The 12,383-nt window shown below is 35.3% G+C and overlaps 1 protein-coding gene across 1 annotated transcript in view; it reads left to right on the top strand.

Annotated features, from left to right (window-relative positions):
- The window catches only part of Dlg2 (discs large MAGUK scaffold protein 2), a 2,079,243-nt gene that overhangs the window by 361,498 nt on the left and 1,705,362 nt on the right, over positions 1 to 12,383 (top strand). The gene's annotated exons all lie outside the window — the stretch shown is intronic.

Raw genomic sequence — 12,383 nt, 5'->3', positions numbered from 1 at the left:
TTGAATTGTATTAAATAGCATTTAATACAATTTAAATTGAATATGTATTAAATAACATTCTTGAACTTTGAACTACACTCTATAGTGCCTTTCTTTAGAACCTGGACTTATGTTATTTGCCCAGTTTTATTTACTTTATGATTTTCTTAAATTAATCCCCAAATTTATACCCAGCCTCTTCATGGAGTCTGCAAACTCCTTGAGAGTAGAAGGTATGTATTCCACTTCTTTAGTTTCTTTGTGTATTTATTGCATAGGGAATGAATAGTAGCATTTTATACAATTATTTGGGCTCTACTATCTGATTTGCCGTTGTTTTTAAACTGTTTTCTGGAAATGAAGGGTTGTGAAAATCTGACATATGCATTATCTGACGTGTCTTAAAGCTAGGCTCCTTCTGCCCTCTTTGCAATAGAGAAGATTTTTGTTGTTGTTGTTTATTTATTTTTAGCTTTATTTATTTAGTTTTGTTTAAGATCTTGTTTGACAAAAAGATCTGATTCCAAAGTCACAAAAAGTTGTTTTTGAAAACCACAAATAAGTTAGTTTAAGTTAGTTTCTTTTTTGAGTCCTAAAGACCAGCCAGTGCATACTTGGTGGGTATACCCATTTCTATCTGGCAAAAGAGAAACCATTATTTTTATTCTTTTGTTAGTAAGAGTAAATGAAACAGAATTTCAGAGTTAAAAGGATATTGACTTTTATGTTGTGCAATTATCCAATTTTTCAGACAGATAATGATATTGGTAAGGTCAGATAGCTAGATAATGGTAGTGAGACTAGAATTCAGACCTGTGATTCTTTTCACTATCCCATGTTGCATATTTAAATGTTCAATTTCTGATTTTGCTATCAACTCTGATACAAGGTAATGTGGTGACAGCAGTTTCAGAGATTGAGAGACATGAACAGAACACTTAGTTATGCTGTTGTGACTTTTCCATTAACCTGGGTAATATGAATTAAGTAGATGGTTTGTATGTGGATATGTGTACATTTGTACATAGATAATCTTAATGAGTATTTATTGCATATACCAGATAATTACATATTTGTTCCCATGTTCTAATATTCTCCCCTTCTCCCTCTTTCATTATCACTATTTTCCATAATCATGATTAACAAAGAGGGATTATAAAGATCTTCACAGTAAGATGTCATAGACATGATTAAAATAAATCTGAGTGAGTAACAATTAATATGTTGAAAAAATAATTCATGACCTTGGTATCCCCAAATCAATCTTGGTTATATTTTTAAGGTCCAGAACTCTACCTTCCCTGAATTCAATTTTCCTCAAGTAATGGGGGCTTGCTGTATAAATTCAATTGGAAGTAAAAAAGGCAGGAATCTCAAGCACTGTATTAAGCTTGCCTGACATAAAAATGCTCTAACTCAGGATAATGGGTAAGAGCAGGAGTATTGAAATTGAAAAATCCTGGATTAGAATCCTATCACTTACTAAAAGAGTGACTTTGTATATTTCCTTAATTTTTCTCTGCCTCATTTTCTTATCTGTAAAATGTAGATAATAATAGAATCTACCTTATAGGACATTGTGAGTTTCATATAGAATAAAACAAGTAAATTTTTTTTCATGTCTGCCACATAGTGAGTATTAGTTTCAAGACTTAACAACTGTGCAGCCATCTTAAATTCTTACAGCCATCTTATAAAATAAGTTTCACTTTCCTGCCCTAGAGGGGCACTTGTAGAAAAAACAAAATTTAAAATATAACTTCCCCTCCCGCCACCTGTTGACCAACCTAACTGAAATATCTCCTTATTTGTCCCATTGACTCACCACAATCCTCCCAATGGCCCCCCACAAGTGTACGCAAGCAGTCCAAACCTGGCCTATAAAATACCCTGACGTTAAGCCCTGCCTGCCTTTCTCGCTTTTCTCTGAGGGATGGCCTTTTTCAGACTCTGACTGAAATATAAAACTTTCTACGTGTAGATCTCCTCACCTGGTTTCTGTGTTGCTTGTCTGCATTGCATTTTCCTTTCAGTGAGGGTTCAATAAATACAAGCCTTCCTCATGATTGTGGTTTTGTTATTATTGTGTAGCTGCCAGTTGTTATTTGCTGTTAGGTTATTCCCATATACCCTGAACAGCCATGCTCCCACCCAAGTCTCTATGCTTAAACTAAATGTGCTACTTTTTCAATTTCTGTTCTTCCTACCATTATCCATTAACCAACTTCCTGCTTTGTTTTGTTTTGTTTAAATTTCTCAAGTGAGAGGGGCCCTATTGTTTTAATCCCGTCACCACCTTTGTGAAGTACATCATTTCAGAGCTTATTGGCCCATCTGGTGATTGACTAAGGTTGGGTCAGGTGTTCAGCAGTCACTAGGCAGACTAGGATAGCTACGTGTAGGAGATGCTTCAGAAGGGAACTGAAGGTACTGCGCACATCCTCATGCTTCCTAAAAGAGGGTGGCGTAGCTTTTATCTACCAATAGTAATACTTTGATTTATAATAAAATGATGCTTAAATGAGTCAAATATATGTTTTTCATTTAGATAATAGTATTGCAGATGAACTTGGGCAGAAGTAAGACATGAGAGAGAGAAAGAGAAAGAGAGAGAAAGAGAGAGAGAGAGAGAGAGAGAGAGTGAGAGAGAGAGAGAGAGAGAGAGAGAGAGAGAGAGAGAGAGAGAGAGAGAGAGAGAGAAAAGAAAGAAGAGAGAAAAGAAAAGAAAAAAAAGCAAGCTAGCTTGGAAATAAAATAACAGACCAAACAAAGGTCACTCAGAGCAAAACCAGTATTTCTGATATATGAGTACAATCTGTCCAAGTTTCTGACAAACATCAGTTACCTAAAGAGGAATAGAATGTGGAGTCAGCCTTTCAGAATCCTATTGACTCTAAACCTTCTGTGAATCATAGGTAGTTATGCAGCTACTTGGAGAGATTTCTTCCCATGACAGTCTGACTTCATGTGCTCTCAAGATCATTTTCTGCTGAGTGTTGCCTCTATACCATTTGCATTAATTCTTTTAGGCTAAAGGTAGAAAAGGAAATTGTTTAACACTAAGAGAATAGTCCGTTTTGCTTTTAGTAATGAATCAATTTTATAACAGGAAGGGATGAGTGTCTTTATCACTCCAAGCTAAGTCTTAAAGCTCCAGTTGGAAAGATTGTGGTTGCTACTAGTTGTTTTGCATCCTTTAGGAATAAGATTCTGATGTGCTTGACATCTGCTTGCACAGTGACTGTTAGAGGCTTATTTTTATGCATCTAGGTTAAGAATGAGTTATGACTGTAGAGGAAAGCTTCTTGATTTGGGTACCAGGATATTCAAGTCCTGTTTTAGTCACTACTGGCCTTTATGTTCTTGGATAAGTCACCTAAATTCACCACCCAGTTTCTTCATCTGTGTCGTGAAGGGGTTGGAAAGAAGAGTCTCAGTTCACTCACAATTCTAATGTTGCTTTGTTCAGACATGCAGGCTTTCTTTTCTCTTTCATATTCATCTATTCATTATTATATTTCCAGGTCATGCCATGTAATTTTGTGTTACTTTTTGCATCGTGTGTGTGTGTGTGTGTGTGTGTGTGTGTGTGTGTTGGTATTCTTTGTTAGCCAGTCAATTCATGCATCGTCATCTATCTATCCATCCGTTCATCCAGTCATCTATTGATTATATAATTCCACATTTATTAAATATATACTATCCTCAAAGCAATGATAATGCAAAATTTACTGATACAATCTTTGATCTCTCAGTCTAAAAATGTGTAATATGAATTGGGTATGGTGGTGCATGTCTGTAATACCAGTGACTTGGGAGACAGAAGCAGGAGGATCTAGCTTCAACAATTTTATCTCAAAATAAAAAATGAAAATGGTTGGAGATGTATGTATGTAAATCAGTGATATGTGACCCTGGGCTCAGTCCTCAGTAAGTGGCGGGGGCATGGATTAAAAGTCTAGTATGGCATACAATATGTTTCTGCCTCCCTCTCTAGCCTCATATTATACCACTGTGTTTCTCCTGTTTTACTGAATTTTTAAAGGACCTTCTCCTCTCTTCCATTTACTGTACCCCTTAGGAGCTGGAGGGATAGTACCATGTTTTTAGATCTACACATCTTTGAAGGTTAGTTTAGACTCAATAGGCACTGTAAAGTGAAAAATCTATAACATACACACAAAACTACACATTTCTCTGCCTAACCTATTATAGTATAACTTCAGTGTGTTACTGTGCTAATTAACATTTTGTTTCTCTGCTCTCATTTATCCTCCCAGGAAGGGAATTGGAGGTAAAGATAGGGAAATTTGTCCTATATTGCTTTTTTTTTCTTCCTGTCCAGTGGTTACTTTTTAAAATCAGAGCAGATACCAGTCTGTTTTAATCACTGCTTTATCTAAGAATTGGGTACATAATACTTGCTTAATAAATATTTGTTGAAGAAATAAGTGAATGAATAAAAGGAGGGAAAGGTAGAACAACAAACTTGATTATTGGAAATGATAGTAGATATTATATGACATATTATATCCCTTATTGGGTATACAATATCAAAAAGATAAAATATGTGTTGCAGTTCTATAAATCTTAAAACAGTGTATAGTTATATTAACAAGGTGCAGGTAAGCTTTGTAATGGTTCTCAAAACTTGGTTCTTGGACCAGCAACATCAGCTCTGCATGAGGATTTATTAGAAAAGTAAAATTTGAGCCCTGCCTTAGACTATGGAATCATAATTCTGGTGGTATGGTCTAATATTCTGTTTTTATTAAACAAGTTCTCTGGGTGTTTTTGGTGCAGGATAAACTTTGATAATCATTGTTTATGACAGATAAAAAGTAGAGTATGACTTGGCCTTTAATTTTGCAAAGCTTACATGTAGGAAGGTAAAACCTATATACCACTGACATGGGGCCACAAGAATCACAATATAACTGCAGGGGACAAAGGCAATGATTTGCAGTGGAAGAGGCTTCAGGGAGAAAGAAGCTTTGAGTTGGAACTGCTGAGTCATGGTCCATAAAGCATTCTAGATGAAAAGAAAAATAAAGTAAACAAACAAAAGCCCTGTAAACACAGAGCAAAAGAAAATCCACCAACTACTGTAGACATAAAAAGGAAGTTTGTAGTAGTTAAGACCACAGATTTTGGAGTTAGATAAACCTGGTTCTTGCCCTGGCTCCAACAGTATAGACCAAGTAAACTGGACACATTTAATTTCTTGAGTTTCTGTTTTTGTAAAGTGGGTAAAATAATAGGACTATCTCAGATAATTGTAGTGAATAGTAAATGAGATAGTATACATACAAATGCTTAACCTGCTTTGGTAAAGGATTGAAAAATGGCACATATTATTGACATGACAATAGATTATTGACTCCCAAGATCCTTATTTTATTTACCGTCTTGATCAAATCCCCTCCTATTGCACTGCTACCTTAGCACAGATACTATTCTCACCAAATCAGGCTCTCACAACCGTCACTCAGCAATCCTTCAGTACAGAAAACTTTCTCACCTAATTAGTGGTACCAAGGCAGTCTGGACCTTTCTAACCACTTACTGTTGAGACTCTGACCCCATGCACAAATGCTACCTAACTCATTTGGCCCTGCTTAACCTATTTTGGTTCCAGCAGGTCAAACCAGCTACTTTTTTTCTTTTCTCTTCTCTTTTGACGCTTCCTCACTCTGCCAGGCTCTATAACTTTTCTCTAGGCAGGTCCACATGTGGATGCCCTCTTCTTGGTTGGACTCTGACACTCTGCTCTGGGCCATCGCAGCTTTTTTTCCTAAGACTTATCTCCAGGTGGGACCTGACTCTGCTTCACCAAATGGCTTTGAGGCTGAATTGTTCAGGAAGGGAATGAAAGAGGAGGGAAAGGACGAAGGTAATCAAAAGAAGTGGAAGAAATTACAGAGAGGAGTTAGGTATATTGTTCATGAAGCAAGAACAAATGTTGCCATTTTCAAGAAATTGTTAGTGGATGTAATGGCATGAAATTTTCCTTGTCTGGAAATCGGCAGAATTGCCTTCTGATTTGACTATGGGGGTCTGGTGTTTTTTTTTTTTTTTTTTTTTTTTTTTTTAGCCATTTCAAGATTATTGTACAACTTAGACAGTCCAAGCAAGAAGAACACAATTTCCTATTATACTTGAAGACTTCAGGGATTAAGTAGTTCCTCTATTATAAAAACTGTCATCCATGACTGGCTTTCCATTCTCACTTCAGAAAAAAGGGCAGTATACTTTAGTTAGCCATATGAAAGTAAGTTAATGATAGATTAAATATGTAGATAGCATATTTTCTGATCTGTATTTTTATACTTGGGCATAAAAATTTTAAACAAGGCCTTTACATTTGGGAGAGGTTGGTATGGGAGAAGGACGTGATAAATTTAATGGTTCATGACTTTATTTTTCTGTAATTTTACCTTAAGCAATGTACTTTAATTAGATTACCTAGCACAGTAGATCATAAGCTTAATATAATATAATGGATATGATTATACTGGTACTCTAATTGTATGCATAATTAACTTTATATAATTAACATAATTTTATATTATAACAAATTATTATGTCATTTTGTATAATATAATTATATAATGGAACTTATAGCATCATAATAAAGTCATTATACATTTTACAGAAGTATATTTTTGAATAATTTGTACAGTATAAAATTAATCCTTCAGATGATCTGAATTTTGGTGTTCATAAACAACATTCTTCTTGAGGTTAGTCATCAGCTCTCACTTCTTGAGCCAATTCCCAATGAAGTGATTATAGACCTCTGTTTAAATCAGTCCTTTTGGAGCAGTGAAATGTGACAATTTTCTCAAGTGGTATTTGACATTAGGTGTTTCAATCTGCCAAAGATACCATTCATTACATGGTATACAAAATAAGGGACTAAACTTATGACATTTGTGAATAGAGGTTAATATAGCCTTATCATATGAACTGTTTGTCCAAAGAAAAAAGAATGAACAAAGTGAAACAAATGAAAACAAATACAGAAGAATCTTGTCATTTTGGCAATTAATAATGAATCCCTTTATACCAACTTGGAAGGAATGAGTTGGACCAGGTTTTTTGCAAACCAGGAACAGAATCTTCTTTTACTACTTAACACATGTTTCTACATCTTGCAGACTGAATGCCATTCTGGGCTCATTTGAGTTGGTTAATTGTACTGATTACTACATTACCATTAAACAAAGTATTAAGTAAATCTATACTTAACGTGCCGTATGGTAAAGTTGCTTCCAGAGTCTAAATTTCATACCTTTTTCTCTGTTGCTGCTTATTTTCTGTTAAAATTAGCTCTGATTCCTCAGGAAAAAAAAAAATTGTTACAATATTATTACACAACTAATATTGAATACCCTGTGTTCACAGCATGTCTAAAGCAAATCTGAGAAGCCAGTAAAATCTTCTGTAGCAACCTCTTTTTAACATTTAATTGTCTCCAAGCTCAACTATGCTGACAGTCTGAAGCTACCTCTCTACAGAAGCATCTTTGCCTCCCTTGCTTTCATCAGCTAGGAAGATCTGGTCCCTGGAGTCCAAACTCTCATTCTGTTTGAGATTTTTTGCTGATGGAGAGAGAAACTAAATAGCTTCAGTTAAGCACTGTGCAGTCGAGATTACTTAAAATATTCTTGGTAACAGGACTTGAAAAGTTTTTGAAAAAGTTCCTTAGGTTTGATTTTCCTTCCATCTGGTGATCTGAAGAATTTCCTAAATGAATTTGTAGTCATGCATTTGACAAGGAACTCTGCTTGTTTTAGTCTTGCCATCATTCAGTTAACCCTTGATTTTCATGTTACTGCAGTATGTTGTGGCAAAGACTATGGGCTTTAATTGTGATTCCAATACTAGCCTTGCCACCACACAGCCTTCATCAAGTTTCAGTTTTTCTGTTTCTAAAATAGGTATAATAACATGTGCCTCATAAGATGGTTGAAAGGATTAAATGAAATAAATGATGTTTTCAAAGTCTGAATGCCTAACATATACTGAGTAAATGGAAAATGCTTATTTCTTCAATGATCAATATAAATTCCTAATCGCTGATTGGAACATATTTAAGGCTTTTTATGGGGAGGGAAGCATGAAGGGAAACAATTTAAAACTGTTTTCATGTAAGATTACACATAGTTGCTTACATTTTCAAGATTTCCAGAGTTTGCTTGGTTAAGTCTTTGTGAGATTAAAGAGGATTTATAACATTCCTATATCTTGGATGACTGATGTGAGATCAAAAGTTAATTATATCCTAGATATAGAATAATACACACCTGGTGGTGGTTTGGGAGGGTAAGTACTGATAAAAGGTAGTTGATTTGCATTAACATATCTTGAGTTTATTTAGTGCCTGCTGTTGAGCAACTTGAAGTATCACATTTATTCACTTGCTATGTTTTTGAATTAAAATTTGTTTTAGAGGTATTTTTAAGACTCTCATTTAAGGCACAGAAACATTGTGCATTGCTTCATGTATATCTTATTGAATTTTTATTATAATTTCTATTTCACTTAGCTATTTTTTAAACTTGTAAATAACAATTTTCTGCCTCTTTAAGTACTGATTCTTCTTTATTTCTCCAAGCATCTGTACTCTTGACTCATTTCTTCTGAAAGAAATGACTCCTGGCTGAGAAAATTTTGTGTTCAGATAGCCAGCATTTAATGAGAACTTCTGTGTACACAGTATTCTTTAAAGATGGCAAATTAATCAAAAGATAATAGCATTTGTTGAGTATGTTCTTCATAATGATTCAACTGTGTGAAGTATTTATATATGTAAATTTTATAGGTGAATAAACTGCCCTAGTTAAGTAACTTGCCAAAGGTTTCATACTTAGTACTTAGTAGATCCAGGATCTGTTTGACTTCAAAGCTTGTGTTTTAACTTTCAGATTATGTAGGTTCAGTGTCCCTAATGCAGAAGTATGAAATCTGAAATGCTCCAAAATTTGAAGCTTTTTGGGTGCTGACATGATACCACAAGTGAAAAATTTTGTACCTGATCTCATGTGACAAGTTGCAGTTAAAATGCAGGTGCCTATATCTGTATCTATGTATTATGAAATACATAGATGAATTTTGTGTTTATACTTGTGTGTTAGCTTTCCATAGCTGTGACAAAATACCTGAAAAAATCAGCTTAAAGGAAAAAATTTATTTTGATTCACAGTTTCAGAGGTTTCAGTCTATGGTCACTTGGTTCCATTGTTTTAGAGACTGTGAGACTTGTGGTGAGGCAGAAAATTATGATGGGGGCTGTGGTGGAACAAGGCTACTCAGCTTATCATGGCTGGAAGCAAAGAGAGAGAGAGGGGGAGGGAAAGGAGCCAGTTTGCAATATTCCCTACAAAGACACCCCGCCCCCAAAGACCTACCTCTTTCAAGTAGACCCCACCTCATAAGGTTTTGACCACCTCCTAATAATACCACCAGCTAGGGACCAAGCCTTCAATACATGAATCTTTGGGGGACATTCCAGATCCAAACTATAAAAACATCTCTAAGAAATCTCACTATGCATATGCAAATATTCCAAAATTTAAAGATATAGAATCTGTACTGTTTCTGGTACCAAGAATTTTGAATAAGGGATAATTAACCTGCAGTATCTCACTATGCCCACCCCACTGATTTTCTATATCTTCTATTACATTGTGCATTTTATTTATTTATTTATTCATTCATTCACTCATTCATTTTTTAATCAAACCTAGGACCTCAAGCATAAAAAGCATGTGCTTTATCACTCAGTCCTCATTCTGCATTTTATACTTTGTTCCTCTCTAGATGTCTTTCCTCTAGATATTTTTCACAAATGTTACTGGAGAGTTCAAAATTCCACACTTATGCCTAAAATTTCCTGGTCACCTTACTACTCTTTAAAACTATATTTCAAGAAAAGTTATAAGACTATTACAGAAAATTCCTATGTATTCACTGTACCCAGATTCACTAATTGTTTACATCTTGTCTTGTTTGCTTTATCATTTTATATACACACATATTTCTTTTTCTCTAAATCTATCTATATGCATATTGTTAGAGAACCATATGAGAGTGATTTGGGGACTTTGGGTCCCTTTATCATCAAATATTTCAATATGTATTTCCTAAAAATGAGAATATTCTCATATAAATCATATGGCTATAAAATCAGGAAATTTAACATTGCTCCAACATTGTTATCAAATGTACAATTCATGTTCAATTTCAGCACTTGTCTCTGTAATGTCTTTTATAGTTGTTTCCCCAGTCCAAGATCTATTCAGAAACACGTTCTATTCCATGTCTCTTTAGTCCCCTTTCTTTCATAACAGTAACATTGCTGAAAATTACAGACCAATTATTTTGTATAATGTCCTGCAATTTGCACTTCTCTAATGCTTCCTCATAATTAGATTCAGCTTATGTATTTTTTTGGCAAAAATAGTACAAAAATGAGGCTATGTCCTTTTTGGTGCACGATATCAGTAGGTGCCTATGCCAGTTTGTTCTAATTTGGGCAGAGATACTATTAAACTTATTAGCTAGAATTCTACTGCAAGGAAGGGTTTTCCTTTCTCCCTCAATTAATCACTCTCCCCAAATAATCACCCATACATTTATTATTTAGTTATTATTTAATTAAGCTGGTTATAATTCATTACTCTCATTAATTTATTTTTAATGCGTAAATTGTTAGTTGCCCTTTCAAGCTGTTTTTCATGTCCTTTTGATATGATACCAACCATGACTATTATGGTTTGGATGTGCGAGATGATGCAAGAAGGTTTAGAGGACAAATGATTGGGTTATGAGAGTCTTAATCCATATCAGTGAATGAATCCCCCTGATGGGATTAACCCAGTGGTAACTGAAGGTGGGTAAGGTGTGGCTGGCAAAGGTGGGCCCCTGGGGGTGTGCCTTTGGGGAACATATTTTGTATCCCGAGATTGGAGTCTCTCTCTGATTTCTGATCATCATGTGAGCAACTTCCCTCCACCACACTCTTCTTGCTATTTCCATAATCGCAGAGGGCCGGGGACTCGAATCCACCACACTCTTCTGCTGTGATGATGTTCTACCTCACTTGAACCCCAAGGAATGGAGCCAGCTGTCTGTGGACTGAGACCTCTAAAACCATGAGCCCTCAAATAAACTTTTCCTTTTCTACAGTTGTTATGGACAAGTCTTTTAGTCATAACAGTAAAAAAGCTGACTAAAACAATGATTTTTGAATACTTTATTTTCTAGTGCAAGAAGATGTTCTAAGCTTATAATTTCTTTGCTATAATACTGGAATAAACCCTCTCTTCATAAACCCTGGTTCCTTTTAGAGGAATAAAATATTTTGAAAACAAGATTCCCTTCCTAATCCATTCCCTCCTCTATTCTCTCCCTCCCTCCTTCCCTTCCTGTTTGTGCTTTGCTAGGCATAGAAGAAGCAAATTAATATCAGAATATTGTGGAAATTTGCTTGAACCTTTTGCATATAAGCATTTTCTCATTCTCTGATCTTGCTTTTTTACTATCTGTTGAACTCCATTTTGCATTTGTCCTTGGAGTCTGGGTTTTGTACTCACCCTTGCCTTGCCTCTTTTCTTCCTTTACTTGGTACTCGGTTTGTACCTACCACTAACCTTGCTTCACTCTTTATTCTTGTCTGTGAAACTCGATTTATATTTTCTTTTCATCTGAATTCAGCTTCAACCCCTTCCTCACATTCAACTTCATTCCTCTAGTCCTAGGTGATGCCCTTAAATAAACTTGTCTGACTGGAAAGTATAAGGTAGGATACTTACCACACTGATAAAGGCTTTATTGAAAGTTCTACTTCAGTGCTTCAGTCTTGTACTCAAATGAACCAGAACAATAACAACACTGTATTTTGCAGAAGAGAAAGTATTGGATCTGGATGCAAGGTAAAGAAATCGGATTTAGCATTTATCTGGCTCCCCTAACAGAACCAAGTGTTTAGGAAAGACTAATGGGACCCCAAGGCTGCAATTTTTAAGATCATTAAATACAGCAAGAGCAACTGTTATACTGTCCAGTTGCATTCATAACCAGATGTGTGGCATAGAAAGCCCTACAGAGAACAGGATGTGCCAGAAGAAGCATAAGACATATGTCTTAAAAGAAAGCACATCTTACAAGATTACCATTCCTTTAATGAGGTGGTAAGGAGAAAATCATCAACTGATTTTAGTGACTTCTTGGCACTAAACAGTTCTGTTGAATGACAGTTTTATATGCCAATCACAAAATAAACCCACAGTAACAGCATCCATAGAGGTTTTGTGTCTAGCAGAAAATAGAAGTGACTATAATTGTCCCTATAATACTTTGCCTGGCAACACGAAAATCTTCCCCATCACTTTTGTGAT

The sequence above is a fragment of the Sciurus carolinensis genome, chromosome 11, assembly GCF_902686445.1.
Source record: "Sciurus carolinensis chromosome 11, mSciCar1.2, whole genome shotgun sequence".
Lineage (NCBI taxonomy): Eukaryota > Metazoa > Chordata > Mammalia > Rodentia > Sciuridae > Sciurus > Sciurus carolinensis.
This window is presented reverse-complemented; position numbering and strand designations above follow the sequence as displayed.